General features: G+C 30.3%; 2 pseudogenes; both read left to right on the top strand.

The window, feature by feature from the left end:
* The first annotated feature begins 5,191 nt into the window (after positions 1-5,191).
* On the top strand, positions 5,192-7,058 carry LOC116113239 (annotated as a pseudogene).
* A 5,549-nt stretch (positions 7,059-12,607) lies between these two features.
* Positions 12,608-18,736, top strand: LOC116113238 (annotated as a pseudogene).
* Positions 18,737-20,607: the final 1,871 nt, after the last annotated feature.

Below are 20,607 nucleotides of genomic sequence, written 5' to 3'. Positions count from 1 at the left end.
GAAAATTGTTCGATAAACATGTTCGATTGTTCGTGTTTGAATGAACACAGGATGTATGTTCGTGTTCGTTCGATTAACAAAAAACTCGTTCATGTTCGTTTGACTAACTCGTTCAATAATTTGTAAATACTTGTTCGAATAACTCGTTCGATAACTTGTAAATACCTGTTCGAATAAAAAATATACACCAACTTTCCAATTCATGCTCTAAAAAACAAATATGCAACAATTTATAATTCATACCCATTTAATTCAACATTTGAAAATAAACCAATCTCTATCTATATTTATATTTTAAACAAATCAATAAAAACTCAGTAAATTAAAATAACTAACCATCATAAATAATAAAACTTCAAAATAAATTAAACAGAACAATAAATCGTTCAAAACAAATTTAGTTCCATATCAAACATGACAAACAAAAAGAATTTGTTTACATATATATTTATTATCATTACATAAATTATCACAAATATTTTAAATGTTTACATATATATTTTGTATCAACGCCCATAATTTATAGTGGAATGAAAGTCTATTGTAATATATGATCAATACATATGTGTGATTAATTTGTTATATGTATATATATATTATCACTACTGTCTACATGTATATTTTGTATCAACACCTATAAATTCATAGTGGTATGAGGGTTTATTATAATAAATGATCAATACAAATATATGATTAAATTAGGTTTAATTAAACTATTATATTATTAAATTTGTTATGCTATACATCACTTGATTATACAATATGTTATGTTTATCAATTTACCATACTATATTTATTATTTATTAATTGAAATACTATCTTATAACATTTAATTATTGATTACACTTAGAAAAATATAAAACTATTATGTTATTGGATTTACTATATTATATATCACTTGATTATACAATCTATTATATTATTAAATTTGTCATGCTATGTATCATAATAATTTATTACTTTTTAATTAAAATGTTATATACTTATATATTTAATTATTGATGACATTTGGAAAAAAAAATCCAAACATATTATATATATAAGAAAAACAAAAGTATCATAATATTTTATTATTGATTACCATTAAAAAAAAATTATTTAAACTAAATCAAACATAATATAAAAATGAAAAAAAAAATTAAATTATAATAATGCATAACATGTTTTTCGAACATAAACGAATGAACAATCGAATGATTGTTCGCGAACAGATGTATCAGTCGAACGTATAGTGTTTGCGAATATAATCAAACGAACAACCCTTGTTCGAACATATTATCGAACGAATATCGAACTGTTCGCGAACAAATGTTTAATCGAACGAACAACGAACATTCGCAATTCGTGAATATTATCGAACAGTAATCGAACGAACAATGAACGTTCGCGAACTGTTCGGTTCGTTTGCAGCCCTAGACTAGACTACTTTTTTTGGATTCAATTGGATTGAATTATATATAATGTTATCTGTGTTTGGAGCATACCGAACAGGATTATAAATGTTCCAATATCAACGAAACCCTTAAAAAAATTAATAAAATATCAAAATTTATTAAAAAAATTAATAAAAATAACGCTTATTTTCGACCGCCAACATGGCCTCAAATGTAATTTTACATTTGACATTCACCTAAATCACTACATGGCTTCAAATGTAATTTTACAGCCGCATTTGGCCTCGGTGATTGTACAACCGCATTTGGCCTCAAATTAATTTTACATTTTATTTTTACAGCCGACTTCGGCCTCAAATGTAATTTTACACAAATGTAATTTTACATCCGCATTTGGCCTCAATTTACAGCGGACTTCGGTTTTACATACGACCACGGGCTTGCAATCGAACCAAACACGAATGAATAGCCTGTTCAAAACTCATTCGATAAGTATGTTTGATTATTCGTGTTCATTCGATTAACAAAAGACTCATTCGTTCGTGTTCGTTCGACTAACTCGTAAATACCTATTCGAATAACTCATTCGAATACCTGTTCGAATAAAAAATATTAACCAACTTTCCAATTTATGCTCTAAAAAACAAATATACAACAATTTATAATTCATACCTATTTAATTCAACATTTAAAAATAAACCAACATATTAAACAGATTTAATTTAATTTAATCATAAATTAAATATGTTTAATATGTTATGAAATTACCAAAATTATAAGTTATCATATATTTATTATCATTACATAAATTATCATAAATATTTTAAATGTTTATATATATATTATCTATATATATATATATATATATATATATATATATATATTGTTTAATACCCATAAATTCATAGTAGAATGAGGGTCTATTATAATATATGATCAATACATATGTGTGATTAATTTGTTATATAAATATGTAATTGTGTATATCAAAATTATTATCATACATATATTAATCATAGATTAAATATGTTATAAAATTACCAAAATTATATGTTACATATATTTATTACATTACATAAATTATCATATATATTTAAATGTTTACATATATATTTTGTATCACACACCTAGTATATATATATATATATATATATATATAATTACTATCTACATATATATTTTATATCAATACCTATAAATTCATTAGTGGTACGAGAGTTTATTATAATATATGATCAATACAAATATGTGATTAATTTAGGTTTAATTAAGTTATTATGTTATTAAATTTGTTATGCTATACATCACTTGATTATACAATATGTTATGTTCATAAATTTGTTATATTATATTTAATTAAGCTATTATATTATTAAATTTGTCATACTATATATCACTTAATTATACAATATGTTATATTCATCAATTTATCGTACTATATTTAACTAAGCTATTATATTATTAAATTTATTATGCAATACATCACTTGATTATATAATATGTTATGTTTATCAATTTACCATACTATATTTATTATTTATTAATTGAAATGCTATCTTATAATATTTAATTATTGATTACATTTGGAAAAATATGAAGCTCTTATGTTAATGGATTTACTATATTATATATCTCTTGATTATACAATTTATTATGTTATTAAATTTATCATAATAATTTATTACTTTTTAATTAAAATGTTATATACTTGTATATTTAATTATTGATGACATTTGGAAAAAAAAAAAAAAATCCAAACATATTATATATAAAAGAAAAACAAAAGTATCATAATATTTTATTATTGATTACCATTAAAAAAAATTCATCCAAACTAAATTAAACATAATATAAAAATGAAAAAATAAATAAATTATAATACGCATGCCATGTTTTTCGAACATAAACGAACGAACAATCAAACGATTGTTCGTGAATGGATGGATCAGTCGAACGTATAATGTTTGCGAACATAATCGAACGAATAACCCCTGTTCGAACTCGATCGAACATATTATCGAACAAATATCGAACTGTTCGTGAACATTATTGAATGAACAATGAGTTGTTCATGAACTGTTCGGTTTGTTTGCAGTCCCGCCATATAGACGTTCCAACCGCCAACATGGCCTCACATGGAATTTTACATGAAACTATCTACATGGCCTCAAATGTAATTTTACATCCAACCGCATACATTCGAATGTAAAATTACATTTGAGGCCATGTGGGGGTCGAAATTCGAAAATAAGCGCTATTTGAATTATTTTTGGTTTGTTTTATATTTTGTTTTATATTTGTCGTATTCAGTTACGTAGTCTTAAAAAGATCATGACATCAGCATTAAAGACATTTTTTCGGCCTCTTAAAATCATTTAATATTATAAAGACGAATCGACCCCTTGTAGGATAGTTTTGTTTAATTTTTAATTGCAAGATTACATCATATTCATTCGTTCATTTATTTTTTGTTATATTATTTTTATACAATTTTTTTTATAAATTTCTTTATATATATAATATTATCCATTATATTGTATACAAGAATAAAACAAATTCCTAGAATGTTCTTTTTTCGTAAAGAAAAGTGAAATAATGAATTCATTTTTATCTTTTATTTTCTATAAATGTATAATCAAACATTAACTCCTTTTTTATTCTATAAAAATATAAAATAAGTCACTTTATTTAAAAAACAAAAAGTTTCAAAATAGTTTGATAATATTATAATAGAATATAAAAATTAAAATACATATTTATAATATTTTCATTATGTAAAATTATATATATAATTTTGCCAGAACAAGCCCTTTCACCGGGCTAGGGCCCGGTCTAGGTCTTACAATTCAAGATGTAATATCAACAGAAAGACACTTTCATAGCGGTTTCAAACTTTCAATTTGTAAAGTATATATATAATTTATTAGAGTTAAAGTAACAAACATTTTTTATTTCTATTTTAATAAATTAATTAATAAAATAACCAATTTTTATTTTATTTAAAGGATTATGATTCTTTATCCTTACTTCTAAGTTCCTTTTTTTTTTGTGAAAAAAAAAATTAATATATAAAACATTAAAATTAATAAAAAATTTAGGTTTTTTATTATTTTTTATTTTTATCAAATTTTCTTTTAGTTTTTAGTTTTTAAATTTGTTAAACTTCTTTGTTTCTTCGATTTCCTTCAAAAAAAAAAAAAAAAAAGTTTTAGTCTTTTTAGTTTTTAAAAATCTTTTAAATTAGATTTTATGAACTAAATTTTCTTCAAAAAAAAAAAACAAAAAAATCAAGGGCATTCAAGTTATTATGTCATTTTCTGTTAAGTTAACAATAAATAATGGTTAAATGTCTCTTAATTGAACAGTTTATAACTTTTGTCCTTCTATATTAAAAGTCTGAAAATTTTACATCCTAATTGATAATTTTCATTTTCAATTTGAAGACAGAAGAAGCCCTTAACTCAAAGTGTATAATCTAATTTCCTCTCCATATGGGAAAACGTTGGTGAATTAGAGTCATATATGATATATTTATTGGATGGCCTTAAAATTAAAAGATATCTACTAACAAATATATAATAATTAAACAAAAGGAAATAGTGGTGCAAATAATTAAGAGGATGAGATTTGACGTAGTAAATAAAAATGATAACTTGATAAAGATGTGGAAGAATATGCTTCTGGGTGCTTGATTTTGTCTTGAAAAAGCTAAAACTGAATAAAAATTGTGAAATTTTCGTCAATTTTAGATCCGTGTTGATGGGGCTCGTGTTATGATGTAATGATGCTGTGGCTCAATGGCATTAACATTGGCAAGAAAGAGATAGGTGCAAGCCTGCCTTGTTAACACTATTCAGAAACCGGTGCTTCTTAACAATGGTTTTGGGAGGTCGCTAGTATTCAATTGTGAATAAGTTTTTCACCCAGTTGTCTTACTCATCTGAGATTCATTGGCTAAAAAAAGCATGTATTTTGGTTCTTATAATCTTGAAAGAGAAACCGAATTTACTTCCGCTTGACGTTCTAGCGAAGCTGCCCCTCTCTTTAGCAAGAGCTCAGATGCCTATCCCTGCTTCGATGATCCTTAGACTGATGTTTGACAAAAAGAATCTTCCAGGAATGAATGTATTGTTGTTGGTTTTTCTGCATATGGTGAAGACTAAAACTGGGACATGTGTTGCATCAAATTTCTTGATTCAGATGCATGATTGTTTCCTACTTTTAAGTGCAGAGAAAAGCAATTGTGCGAAGCTGATCAAACCTGGTACAATGATCTTTAACCTCGTGCTAGATGCTTGTGTGAGATTTGGATCATCTCTTAAAGGCCAACATATAATGGAACTTATGTCACAGACTGGGGTCATTGCTGATGCTCACACAATTGTTGTTATGGCTCAGATTCATGAAATGAAGAGTCAGAGGGATGAGCTGAAAAAATTTAAAGATCACATTGATCAAGTATCAGTTCCATTTCTGTAGCATTACAGGCAGTTTTATGATAGTCTTTTGAGCTTGTATTTTAAGTTTGATGATATTGATGCAGCTTCTGAGCTTGTATTGGATATGAATAGACATCGAGACTCTCTTCCCGATAAAAAACTTATGAAAGGCTGTCAAAAACCTTGCCTTGTTCCGATAGGTTCTCCCAATCTGAGGAATGGATTGAAGATACAGATTATGCCTGAGCTACTAGAGAAGGATTCCATCCTCAAAATAGAAGGTAAACAGGAGCTCATTCTCTTCAGAAATGGGAAACTTCTGCTCGGTAACAGGGCTCTAGCCAAGCTCATTAATGGATACAAGAGATATGGGAAGATTAGTAGGCTGTCAAAGCTCTTATTAAGCATTCAGAAGGAAAATAATTCATTGGAGGGATTCACTTTGTGTTCTGATGTGATTGATGCTTTTATTCAATCAGGTTTGCCGGAGACTGCTTACGACATCCTGGATGACATGGAATCAGCTGGTTATCCCATGCGCTCTACTACATACATGTCGCTCCTAAGAGCTTATTACAAATTAAAAATGTCTAGGGAGGCCGAGGCACTGTTAAAACAAATGAAGAAGGTTGGTTTGGCTGTAAATTTATCTGATGAGATGGGCATCTCAAGCACAAAACCATCAGTAGGTAGATCATGTCTAGCTCAGTCTTTAATTCGAGAAATGAGAGAGAAGGAAAAGGCAGTTCCTTCTACGGTCTATGAGTTAAACTATTCTATCTTCTTTTTCTGCAAAGGCAAAATGATAGGCGATGCTTTGAAGGTATAACGAAGAATGCAGGCAATGAATATCCAACCAACCGTGCAAACCTTTGCTTATTTGGCATACGGGTACTCTTCTTTGGAAATGTATCGCGATATTACAATCTTATGGGACGACATTAAAAGGAACATGGCGACTGGCAATTTAGCGGTGAACAGAGATCTGTTTGAGATCATGCTGCTGAACTTTCTTAAAGGTGGTTACTTTGAGAGAGTGATGGAGGTCATCAATTACATGAAAGAGCATAACATGTACATAGACAAATGGATGTATAAAAGCGAGTTCTTAAAGCACCATAAGAATCTATATCAGAACTTAAAAGCGTCAAATGTGCGAACTGAGGCTCACAGCAAGAGGCTTGGACATGTCAAGGCATTTAGGAAATTGGTTGACATCGATTGAAAATTCAGCCTGAAGTTGATGGCTGTTATGCCCAGGAAAATAAAGGGCTGACGTGGGAAGGTCACGTGAAGGGTGACCTGCTCCCGTCAGAGCAACACGCACACGTCAGACCTGCCAAGTGATATGGAGCTCACACGCGTCCATTTCCCTGCAATAAATCGTGCGATGTCAGCTTGGGAAAAGGAAAATGGGACGTAAAGCCGGATTACATCTGACAATCACACCAAACCATGGATTTAGTGATGATTATACGCTTCAGTTTGATATAAAATGAAGAAGACCCCTTCATTAAGGGGATTCGGCCATTTTTCATACAAAAAGAAATCTCTCTCCTGTAAACATTTTTTACTTTTTCCTTAACTTATGTAAGTCAGCTCGCAGTTGCGACCCGACCCACACTAACATCAATACAAATCAGTGGACGTAGGACTTGCTACCTTAGCATCCGAACCACTTAAAAAACTCCCTTTGCATTTATTTCGCTTGATATATTTCATTTTCATGTGTATTAAAGAGCCAATCAACGATACACACGTGAGAATTCGGTTGGTGCTTAAACTGAGCATCAACAATGGCAATCCTGGTGGAGATTATTTCTATTCTGTTTAAGGGTGTAGAAACTAATTAAACTTGAACAATGGTGAAAACCATTGAGCACTGTGGCTATTGATTAGCAAGTTATCTAACATCCTGATTTTGTACCAATTTGTAATCAGAGTATCAAGTTATCATATTGTATTGCAATTTAATGAAGAAGAAGAAGACACAGTGCCATTTATCTATTTAATTTAAGAACAAGTATGTGTTTAGATATTGAAAACAATATGTAATCTGATTTGGGTCAAGATTTTGATAGAAATTGAGCTTCATTAAGATTTGTTTTGAGTGTAATGTGCAGTCAGTAGATGTCTAACCCAATTTCTGGGAATTAAATTATTATTATTATTATTTTTTTTTTTAATGTAATGAAAATTTCATTTAGATGTCAATTGAGACAGATGCCAATCATATAGATTGTCCCAACAACAACATCATATAACATTCCACAATGTGAACAAGCCAAAAAAAATAATAATAATAAAAATAAATAAATCAACTCTTATAGTTAAACAACCATTCTACTTTTTATTTTGATTTTAATAAATAAACAGTAAATAATAAATTCATTGTTATTTTTTATTTTCTATAAATTTATAATCACATTAATTTCCCCCTTTATTCTGATTTTTATAAATAAATAATTTAAACAATTATTCATTCATTATTTTCGTTTTATATTTATATAAAATGAAATAAGATAATTGATTTATTACTCTTTTTTTAATTCATAGATAAAATCAAATGCCTCCAACAATAATAATATATTTGTAACACCCGCCTCATTGTTTCAAGACTTTATACTTTTAAATGAATTTAATTCGTTTCAAAAAATTCATAAATATCTTGACAATGGATTATTCACTGTAAAATATCATTCCAACTCAATAAGTGAATCAAAATTTTTTTTTTTTCTTCTTTGATATTTCCATGAGTTTTTTTTTTCTTTTTTCAAATTTTATTTTCTATTAAAAAAAAAAAAAAGAGCATGTTACCTTAAGATTATTTGTCAAATTCATGGAGTTACACAAATATTTTTGAACTAAAGTATAAAGTAGTCAATTTTTTACTAAAACTTACTATTGCTAAATAAAATTATTTGATCTTAGTGATTATTTAATTATTAATATTAGAAATCTATTACTTATAAAAGTTTAGCCACTTGTGATTTGTTGCCACGTCACGTGGTTACCTGTGGTTCGAGTCACACACATTTTAGGAAACTGCCTCAGGGTTCTTCCCTTCCCAAAGACGCTTGTAAATTCCATATCCATGAGAGTAGCACTCAAGGTTCTTCCCTCACCCAAAGACTTTATAAATTCTATATCCATAGCGTCTCACTCAGGTTCTTCCTTCACCCAAAGACTTTTATAAATTCTATATCCATGAGCGTCTCACTCAGGGTTCTTCCCTCACCCAAAGACTTTTATAAATTCTATATCCATGAGCGTCTCACTCAGGGTTCTTCCTTCACCCAAAGACTTAAATAAATTTATAAAGGCCGACCGACATCCTCCCACCCAAACTTTGCCTTAAAGACATTTTACTACCCAAAAAGTTTGGAAATGACAAACAGCTACCTTCTGTCAGGTTCTGTTAGTGAATTCCGTCTCCCAACAAGATATAGTAAATTACTGGTTTGAGTGGGTTGAGTTGACACAACACAAAATGCTGGTTGGGGCATTTTATCAAACAGTTGGGGACAGGTGGTTGTGGTGGGCGAACGGTGAGTTTGGAGGTTGCTGCAAATCATGTTGCTACTGTGGCCTATCTTTGATGAGATGTCTTGTACATCAACCCAAACATTGGGATCTCCATTAGAAATTCGTCGATGATATTATCGTCGTACCACTGGTTTACTTTGTCTGAAAACATCAGGGATGCAACAACTACTGCTGAACCTATCCCAAATGCAATTCCAATAACTATGAACTGCCAACAAATTCTTTACTTAAAGTTGATGCTGAACATTCTGACTTGTTGGAATTTGTTGTGCAATTATTTGTCAAAGAAGGGCCATATAATCCTTCATTACCCACGAAAGAGGTTGATGAAAATAATTTGGAGCTGAGTATCTGATTGTATCTTTTCCACAAAGTGATTATTTGGGGGGGCGGTTGTTGGCAGGCAGATGGCTAGAAAGGGCGGGGAGAGTGGAAGGGCTGTTGACTAGGAGATGTCGGCTGCTGGAAAGGCAGCAAAATTTCGGCGGAGATGCCGACGATAGAGGAGGGGGAGATGAAGAAGAAGAAGATGGGAGGAGGAGGGAGATGAGAAGAAGGAGGCTTTTTTTAAAGATTTTTTGGCTGATTGGAAAATTACTATACTGTCCTTTATCAGACAAAATTCACTAACAGAACCTAACAGAAGGTGAGTCTTTGTCATTTCCAAACTTTTTGGATAGTAAATTGTCTTTAAGGCAAAGTTTGGGTGGCCATTATAAATGGTCAAATGGCTATGCGTTGATTTCCAAAGATGATTTAAAGTAGTGACATTTTCAGTTTTTCACACTTAAGAGGTTATAGGTCCTATCACTGTCATTTGCAATTGGGATAATTTTTTCAAACTTTATATAAAGGTTAAGTTGTAATTGAATAATTTAAATTATAATTAATATAAATAATCAAAATTAAACAGAAAAAGATATTCAGTTTTCTTATTTTTTATTTTATTCAATTTTCTTTTAATTTTTAATTTTTTAATTTGTTAAACGTTTTTGTTTCTTCTATTTCCTTAAAAAATTAGTTTTGTTCTATTAGTCTTTAAAAAGTTTTTAAATTGGATTTTACAAACTTAATTCTTTCTGGAAAAAAGAAAAAAAACCGAGGACATTCAAGTTATTTGTTATTTTCTATTAAAGTTAATCGCAAATAATAGTTAGATGTCCCTTAATTGAATAATTTATAACTTCTATTTTTTTGGGTATGGTAATTGATAGGCTACTTCCTTACCCGGCAGTTTCCTCTAATTGATAAAGCATAGATTTGATCCATAGACTCTTGCATACATGAGTCAACTAACGTCCAATTGAAAAATTGGTATGAAATTAAATAATCCTACGTCGTACACCACAAGTTTGTCTCAATGATTGATACTTTCCATTTTCAATTTGAAGATAAAATGTATAACGTATGACTCTAATTTCCTCTATGAGTGAATTAGAGTCATACATGATATATTTATTGGAGAGACTTAAAATTAATACATAATAATTAAACAAAAGAAAATAGTAAAGAACATTCAATAAAAATATAATGACAAATCGAAGAGTGATAAGATTTGACCTAATGAAAAAAAAAAAAAATGATAACTTGAAATTTGAGCGATATAGTAAAGATATTAAAGACAATATAGTTTACAAAGTTTTAGTTATACGTATTAATCTAATAAAATTTTGGGTTAATAACAAGATCCCCTTTATTTATAATTGAATAACAAAATACCTCTTATGGTTAGAAAAATAACAAAAATCTCTCTATTATTAATTATTTAGTATAAAAATAAATGGTAAGGGGCAATTAAGTAAATATTCATTCACTCATCACGTCATAAATTCTAAACGAAATTGATAGCTCAGTAATAATCTATTTAATTTTTTTTCATAAACAAATAATTAAAAATAATATTTCATTTTTTCTTATTTTTTATGGAAAAATTAATTAAAGTAACCAACATTTTCCATTTTGATTAATAAATAAATCAATAAAATAACAAATCTTTTTTAATAAATGAATAATTAACTAGCCATTCATTTTTTTAATGAATAATTAAATAACCATTATACTTATTTATTTATTTTTTATAGGACATAATTAAAAGAGTTGTTAATATTTTATTTCTTATCAATAAATATAAAAACAACCTTCCTTTTTTTTAATAATAATTAATTAAAAGAACAATTTCTTTTTTATTTTATTTTATTAAATAAATAGTAAATAATAAATTCATTTTTATCTTTTATTTTTCTATAAATATATAATTAATTCCTTTTTTATTCTAATTTTTATAAATAAATAATTAAAACAATTATTTATTCCTTATTTTCGTTATATATATATAGAATGAAATAAGATAATTGATTTAATAACTTTTTTTTTAATTTTTTTTATAAATAAAATCAGTTGCCTCTAACAATAATATATTTGTAACACCCGGCTTATTGTTCCAAGATTCCATTATTTTAAGTGAATTTAATTCATTTCCAATAATAAGTAATCTGACGATTTTTTTTCTCTTCATTATATATTTCGATATTCTGATAAGTTTTTTTTTTTCTAATTTTTTTTTCTATTAAAAAAAAAAAAGCAAGTTACCTTAAGATTATTTGTGAAATTCATGGAGTTACACAACAAATTCATAAATATCTTGACAGTGCATTATTCTCTACAAAATATCAATTCGACACAATAAATGAATCAATTGGTTTTTTTTCTTCATTATATATTTTGATATTCGGATGGTTTTTTTTTTTCAAATTTTTTTTTCAAATAATTTCGAACTAAAGTATAAGTAGTAAAATTCTTGCTAAAACTGACTATTACTAAACAAAATCATATTTATTGATTAATATTATAGAGTTATTACCTATAAAAGCTTAGCCATAATGATAATTGTCAACTTTTTTCTCTTTATTAAACGGGTTGCTAAAACGGTGCCGTGTGGTGACATTTTTATCTTTTGGTTTTTGCCTTTATGAACACTCTAAGACCCCCAAGACATCAACACCCAATTATGTTCTAAGCTACATGACATGAAACGCAAAGGAAACTTCACATTTTTATTCGGGACAAATAACACGGTGGAGGGTGGTTTTCCCCTCAGGCTTCTATAAAACCATCTGCCACCACATTCACTTCATAACACCATACTTCATCTGCAACCCATTCACTTCCTAACACCAAACTTTTTGTTCTATTAAAGTTGAACCATAATCTGCGCCCATAGCCATAATCATGAACTGGAAAATCGATTTACGCTTTCTTCTTCCACCTCTCCTCAACCTTCTCCTTATTTTACTCAACAACCAATTAGCTTACGTTGATCTATTTCACAAAGAGGACGACGACGATCACTTCTTCTTGTTCATCCTGGCCTTGCTCTCTCTTCTTTTTGCCACTCTCTTCTTTCTACTCACCTCCATCAAACTCCATGTACATGTTTTGACATATCCACTTGTTTTCAAGTTCGGTGACTTCTCAGGGCCACTGGCTCTGGCATTACTAACCTCTCTCCTCCTTTGTCCCTTACTCTTCTTCATTGCTTACTTAATTTGCATAGCTATTTCTCCTTGGTTTCCAAAGCTGGTAGAGACTGTGAAGTGGTTATGGCTATCGTTTTATCATGACCTTCTTCAAGCCATTCCTGCCTTTGTTTTAACAAGCATCAATCTGCAGCAACCACCGCCGCTGCCAATTGAAAGAGGAGAAGAAGAAGGTGGCGACAACTTCATCGTTCCTCTTTTGCTCCAAGAAGTATCAGATGACTCTTCTGATATTGAGCTTGGGTTAGCTTGAGATATGTGAAAAGTCTCTGTTTAAACCCAGTTTTTCAGATTTTAAGCACATGCAATTAATTTTGTTTTTAAATTTTCACTTAATTTGCTGAAAAATAATAATCTGTTGACATGATTAAATTTTCTAGTAAATTTAATAGAAATATTATTTATTTTATAACTGTTTCTAAACATGAGGAGAACTTTGATCATGTATACTTGGGACTTACGTTTTGCAATGAGTTTTATTATGAATTTTCATTTATCATGCAATGAGCTGCAGATCTTGTTGTGCGATGCATCAACAAAGAATAATATATCATAACTGGGATCTTGAGTTTATAAATAGGATTGGTTTAAAATAGAGAAAAGGACGGTTGTTTTTCGTATAGGTGGCGATGGGGGACAAAGAATAGCCCACACATTTGACTTATGCAACTTAACATAACATATCATTTCATTGAACAACCCGTAATCTCGTAAAGACACAGATAAAATGGGGACAAATGAATATTAATTTTAATTAAAAAAAAAGATAAAATATTTCTTTAAAATGTATTATTATATCAACTCTTTAATAAAATTTTATTAACTTTAAAAGAGGATATTTTTTTATTATTTTAATATTATATTTAATCAATTAACCGTTTATTGGGTCAAAAGATTAGTATTTTAAAATGATAACACCAATACTACGTATATTGAAACATTGTCCTAACTTTCTTTCATCGTAGTAAAAAAAATAACCTGTCCACATACATAACCTAATTAGTCAGCGCTCCTCATATGGATTATATATATATATATATAATTTTAAATATTTCTTTTAATTTTTATATTATATTTATTTTTATAATCGATTTTTAGAAATTTCAAGGCAGTTTCTTCACTTGTAAAGTATGTCCTCTAATTTCTAAAGCATGAATTTGATCAATGGACTCTTGCATAAATGAGTCAACTAATGTCCAACTGAAAAATCTATATGTAATTAATCCTAAGCCGCACAACGCAAGTTTGTCAATATAAACATTCTATAATTGATGGTTTTCATTTTTAATTTGAAGACAGAAGAAGCCTCTGACTCAAAATTGATAATGTATGACTCTAATTTCCTCTTGAGATTGGAAAACATTGGTGAATTAGAGTCATACATGATATATTTATTGGAGGGACTTAAAATTAAAAGATATCTATTAACAAATATATAACAATCAAACAAAAGAAAACAGTTATGCTAATAATTTAAAATATTTGATAAAAATATAATAACAAATCGAAGAGGATAAGATTTGACTTAATGCATAAAAATGGTAATTTGAAATTTGAGTGATATAATAAAGATATGAAACACAATGTAGTTTACGAAGTATTAGTTATGTATTGATCTAATACAGAGTTGGGCTAATAACAATAATATCCAAAGAGTAAATCTTTCCAAACCAACAGATGGACAACTTATTTTGTATCATCATTTAATTCAAAAATAGATATAAAAATGGCCATCCTTAAGTCATATTTATTCCAATAAGACCAAACTACCAAGTTCAATGATAAACTAAAATTGTAAATATTATTCGTCACAGCTTCAACTTCACCTCTTACCTTTTTTTTTTCTTCTCTCTCTCTCAAAATATTCCACGTAGAATCCTAAGGGAATGACGGCTGCACAAAGAATGTATACACACATACATCAATTCAATTAGTCAGTCATTATACCAAATACCCTCACCTTAATTTAATTAGATAGGTAATTAATTATCATGGCGTTAAAATAACTGGCTTAGAATTTATCACTACTTTTAGTACTGCACCAAAGGCTAGTCTTTAAAACAATGAAACAAGTTTGGAAACAAAAGATTTAATGATGGAAAATGAAGTTTGCCGAATGTTCAAGCACAATGAAGATTTTATAGTAACAATTATCCAGTAGAGCAAGTTTTGAATATGCTTTCATATATGAAGGAACTGACAAAATCAAAATAGTCAATAAATGATATTGTGAAGAGAAAACACAAACTCTAACGTTAGCTATTGAATATAATAATAATAAATCTTAACCTTTTGTTAACTAAACAATGTGAGATATAAGCACAAACCATTATTTTAAGTGTTTGAGCCAATTTTACAACAAACGGTGTCTCTAATTAGTGTAAGACTCTTATGCATAAGCAGCATTTTTGGTATACCCTTACATAGCCGAAACCTCTAGTCTAACTATTATATGTTAACTCAAAAATTAACACAAAAATAGAAAAAAAAAAAAAAAAAAAAAAAAGGTGGAAAGCCAAACATCATGAAGGATGGTAAGAATCTAAATATGAAGGGAAGCAAGCACCTGCGGCAATCATAATCTCTTGAACGTTCCTTTAACCGTGAGCGTGACCTCCGCCTACTTCTTGAATCATAACTATGGTGGCGATCCGAATTCCACTCACACTCTCGATCATATCCACGGTCTCGTTCATAATACCTATCACGACTCTCAGTACTATGGTATAATCCCTTCCCCATACGCGATGTCTCCTTAATCACGGTCACAACTCACACTCATTGCCCTATCGTGATCTCTACTTCGTTCTTGATTATACAAAAAAAAAAAAAACAAAAAAAAAAAAAAAAAAAAAAAAAAAAAAAAAAAAAAAAAAAAAAAAAAAAAAAAAGGAGCATTTTAAGGACAAGTTAAGTAAATTAAATAGTGAAAAAACAATAATAATACCTTCAGAGTACCTTCTATCATCATATCGATCTTTGCTGCTCTTGTTTTTTTAGATTCGATGGGATTAAATTATATATAATGTTATCTGTGTTTGAAGCAGACCGAACAGGATTATAAATGTTCCAATCACAATTAAACCCTTAAAAAATTAATCAAATATCAAAATTTATTAATAAAAATACCGCTTATTTTCTACCGCTAACATGGCCTCAAATACAATTTTACATTTGACATTTACCTACATCACTACATGGCTTCAAATGTAATTTTACAGCCGCATTTGGCCTCCAACTTAATTTTACATTTTATTTTTACAGCCGACTTCGGCCTCAAATGTACTTTTACATCTGCATTTGGCTCAATTTACAGCCGAATTTACTTCAGCTTGACGTTCTAGCGAAGCTGTCCCTCTCTTTAGCAAGAGCTCAGATGCCTATCCCTGCTTCGATGATACTTAGACTGATGTTGGAGAAAAAGAACCTTCCAGGAATGAATGTATTGTTGTTGGTTTTTCTGCATACGGTGAAGACTAAAACTGCGACATGTGTTGCATCAAATTTCTTGATTCAGATGTGTGATTGTTTCCTACTTTAAGTGCAGAGAAAAGCAATCGTCCGAAGCTGATCAAACCTGGTACAGTGATCTTTAACCTCGTGCTAGATGCTTGTGTTAGATTTGGATCATCTCTTAAAGGCCAACATATAATGGAACTTATCTGACAGATTGGGGTCATTGCCGATGCTCACACAACTGTTGTTATGGCTCAGATTCATGAAATGAACAGTCAGAGGGATGAGCCGAAAAAATTTAAAGATTACATTGATCGAGTAGCAGTTCCATTTCTGAAGCATTACAGGCTGTTTTATGATAGTCTTTTGAGTTTGTATTTTAAGTTTGATGATATTGATGCAGCTTCTGAGCTTGTATTGGATATGAATAGATATCGAGACTCTCTTCCTAATCAAAACTTATGAAAGGCTGTCAAAAACCTTGCCTTATTCCGATAGGTTCTCCCAATTTAAGGAACGGATTGAAGATACAGATTATGCCTGCGCTATTAGAGAAGGATTCCATCCTCAAAATAGGAGGTAAACAGGAGCTCGTTCTCTTCAGAAATGGGAAACTTCTGCTGGGTAACAGGGCTCTAGCCAAGCTCATTAATGGATACAAGAGATATGGGAAGATTAGTGGGCTGTCAAAGCTCTTATTAAGCATTCAGAAGGAAAATAATTCATTGGAGGGATTCGCTTTGTGTTCTGATGTGATTGATGCTTTTATTCAATCAGGTTTGCCGGAGACTGCTTACGACATCTTGGATGACATGGAATCAGCTGATTATCCCATACTCTCTACTACATACATGTCGCTCCTAAGAGCTTATTACAAATTAAAAATGTCCAGGGAGGCCGAGGCACTGTTAAAGCAAATGAAGAAGGTTGGTTTGGCTGTAAATTTATCTGATGAGATGGGCATCTCAAGCACAAATCCATCAATAGGTAGATCACGCCTAGCTGATCAGTCTTTAATTCGAGAAATGAGAGAGAAGGAAAAGGTAGTTCATTCTACAGTCTATGAGTTAAACTCTTCTATCTTCCTTTTCTGCAAAGGCAGAATGATTGACGATGCTTTGAACAGGGCCGGCTTAAGGGGTAGGCAGGTGAGGCACCTGCCTAGGGCCCCAAAAAAATGGGGGCCTAAATTTTTTATAAATTTTTTTTTTTTTTTTGAATATCTTACAAAAATGAAAATGGTTTATAATTTCTTATCTAAGCCAAGGGGCCCCCAAAAAAAAGCCGAAAAAGCCCAAATTTATTATAAACTTTTTATATATATTCTCACCCAAAGTTTAACAAAATAGCAAGTTTGTACCTCTAGTTTTATATATTCTAGTTTATACCCCTAAATTAACACATTGAATCTCTTTTAACAATGGAAGACTAAAATAGTCATTTACATATCTCAAATTACTCACCCCCAATTCAATCCCAAAATTTGACATTCACATAAATCATCTCCAGCCCTCTTTTGCCGCAGTGGTTTGGAGTTTATTTCGGTCAATTTTGGTTCCGGTCGATTTTCTCACCAAATCATCATTTTATCATTTCCCAACCTGATAGCCCTCGATTTGACTAATTTTTTATGAATTTCGCAACTCAACTCCACCACACAACAACCATTTCAGCCTTTTTGGCATGTACCCACATTGTTGCCTTCCCCGACACCACCACCTTCCCCCCTCAGCCCTCTCACCAAAACCCCTATCATACCTTATCCGTTTACTCTGTCAATCGCCAGCCATCGGTACCTTTTGGGCCGTGACTTCTCAAGTCTTTTCTTATCAATCTTGGCATTGGAAATCACCCATTTCACCACCCATCACTTCTCCAATATCTCTCTTCAAAACCCCCCACCAACCTAACCTTGTTAGTCTGCCGATTGCTATCCACTTCTCCTAGTGATTTTTTCATCTCAAAAGGCAAAAAAAAAAAAAAAAAAAAAAAAAAAAAAAAAAAATTGAAATAATTTTTTTAATAGATTTGCTTATATTATTAGAGGGCCCCAAAGTATCTCCTGCCTAGGGTCACAAATGTTCTAGAGACGGCCCTGGCTTTGAATATATACCGAAGAATGCAGGCAATGAATATCCAACCAACAGTGCAAACCTTTGCTTATTTGGCATACGGATACTCTTCTCTGGAAATGTATCGCGATATTACAATCTTATGGGGTGACATTAAAAGGAACATGGCGACTGGCAATTTAGCGGTGAACAGAGATCTCTTTGAGATCATGCTGTTAAACTTTCTTCAAGGTGGTTACTTTAAGAGAGTCCCAGCCCCACTGCCCAGCTTTTTGTCTGGAAGCAGGTGTTGACTACATCCATCCTCTTACAATAAAGCTAACGGATTTCCTGTGCTTCTCCCCATTTCCATTTAACTCTCCACACCACGCGCTTCTTTACCATTTCCATCTTCTTTTTCCTTTTTTTTTCATATCAATTTTGTATCATATCCATGTAAACTCTATCTATCAAATTTCTCATTTTTATATTATATTTTCTTCTGCTCATTCTAACATCACAGGCACAGCTAATACAAGCTCGTATTATATTATATTTTTATTTGGCCATTCCGACCATACTAAAAATCTTTTTATATCAAATATTTAATAAAATTTTATTAACTTTAAAAGAGGATATTTTTTTATCATTTTAATAAATTTTAATAATCAATTAACCATTTGTCGAGTCAAAAGATTAACAGAGTAGTATTTTAAAATGATAAAATCAATACTGTGTATTTTGAAACATTGTCCTAAACACTAACAGAGTAGTATTTTAAAATGATAAGACCAATACTACGTATTTTGAAACATTGTCATAAACACCGCGTACAACCAGTTTGTCAATATAAACATTCTATAAATTGATAATTTTCATTTTCAATTTGAATACAGAAGAAGCTCTTAAGTCAAACTATATAATGTATGAATCTAATTTCCTCTAGAGATCGGGAAACGTTGGTGAATTAAAGTCATACATTATATATTTATTGGAGGGACCAAAAATTAAAAGATATCTACTAACAAATATATAATTATTAAACGAAAGAAAATAGTGGTGACAATAATTCAAATTATTCAATAAGAATATAAGATTTGACGTTATAAATAAAAATGATAACTTGAAATTTGAGTGATATAGTAAAGATATAAAAAACAGTGTAGCTTACAAAGTTTTAGTTACCTATTAATCTAATACAATATTTGGTTGATAACAAAATCCCCTTTAGGTGTAACTAAATAACAAAATCCTCCTACAGTTAGAGAAATAACAAAAATCCTCTTACTATTAATTATTTGGTATAAAAATAAATGACAATGGGCAGTTAATCAAAGATTCTAATAAACAATTTTGAAGTTTTTAGTATAAAAAAAATGAGGAAGTGTGGCCTGAACATGTGATGAGTAGCAATATAAAATAAACTGAATACTTAGGGAGAATCGGACTGGCAACCACCTGATAGAATATTTATTCATAGTAATGTATAATTATTTTAGAAATTAATATTATTAATAGAATACTAGAATGATATTTTATATAAGAGCTTAGTCATAATGGTTAGACTTATGATTTGTTTGTACAGTACCAGTTCTTATGGGCACATTCCAGGAAACTGCAGCAACAAGTTATTCAACGGTAGTTTTCGTGTTAGTTTCCCCTCAGACTTCACTTTATATTATTCCAAGGTGGTGTTCCACTCAGGCTTTTTGTCTATAAAGGTTAATCACAATCTGCAGTCCATTCACTTCATAACACCAAACTTTTTGAGCCCTAACCATGAACTGGAAAATCGATTTACGCTTTCTTCTTCCACCTTTCCTCAATCTTCTCCTTATTTTACTCTACAACAACTCTCCTTCAACAAACCAATTAGCTTACATTGATCTATTTCACAAAGAAGACGACGATGATAATCACTTTTTCTTGTTCATCCTGGCCTTGCTTTCTCTTCTCGTCGCCACTCTCTTCTTTCTACTCACCTCCATCAAACTCCATATACATGTTTTGACATACCCACCTGTTTTCAAGTTCGGCGACTTCTCAGGGCCACTGGCTCTGACATTACTTGCCTCACTCCTCCTTCGTCCCTTACTCTTCTTCATCACTTACTTAATTTGCATAGTCATTTCGCGGCCCTCAGTCGAGCTTTCTCCATGGACATCCTCATGGCGAGCAGAGCCTG

Source organism: Pistacia vera, unplaced genomic scaffold (assembly GCF_008641045.1).
Source record: "Pistacia vera cultivar Batoury unplaced genomic scaffold, PisVer_v2 Contig676, whole genome shotgun sequence".
NCBI classification, from domain to species: domain Eukaryota; kingdom Viridiplantae; phylum Streptophyta; class Magnoliopsida; order Sapindales; family Anacardiaceae; genus Pistacia; species Pistacia vera.
This window is presented reverse-complemented; position numbering and strand designations above follow the sequence as displayed.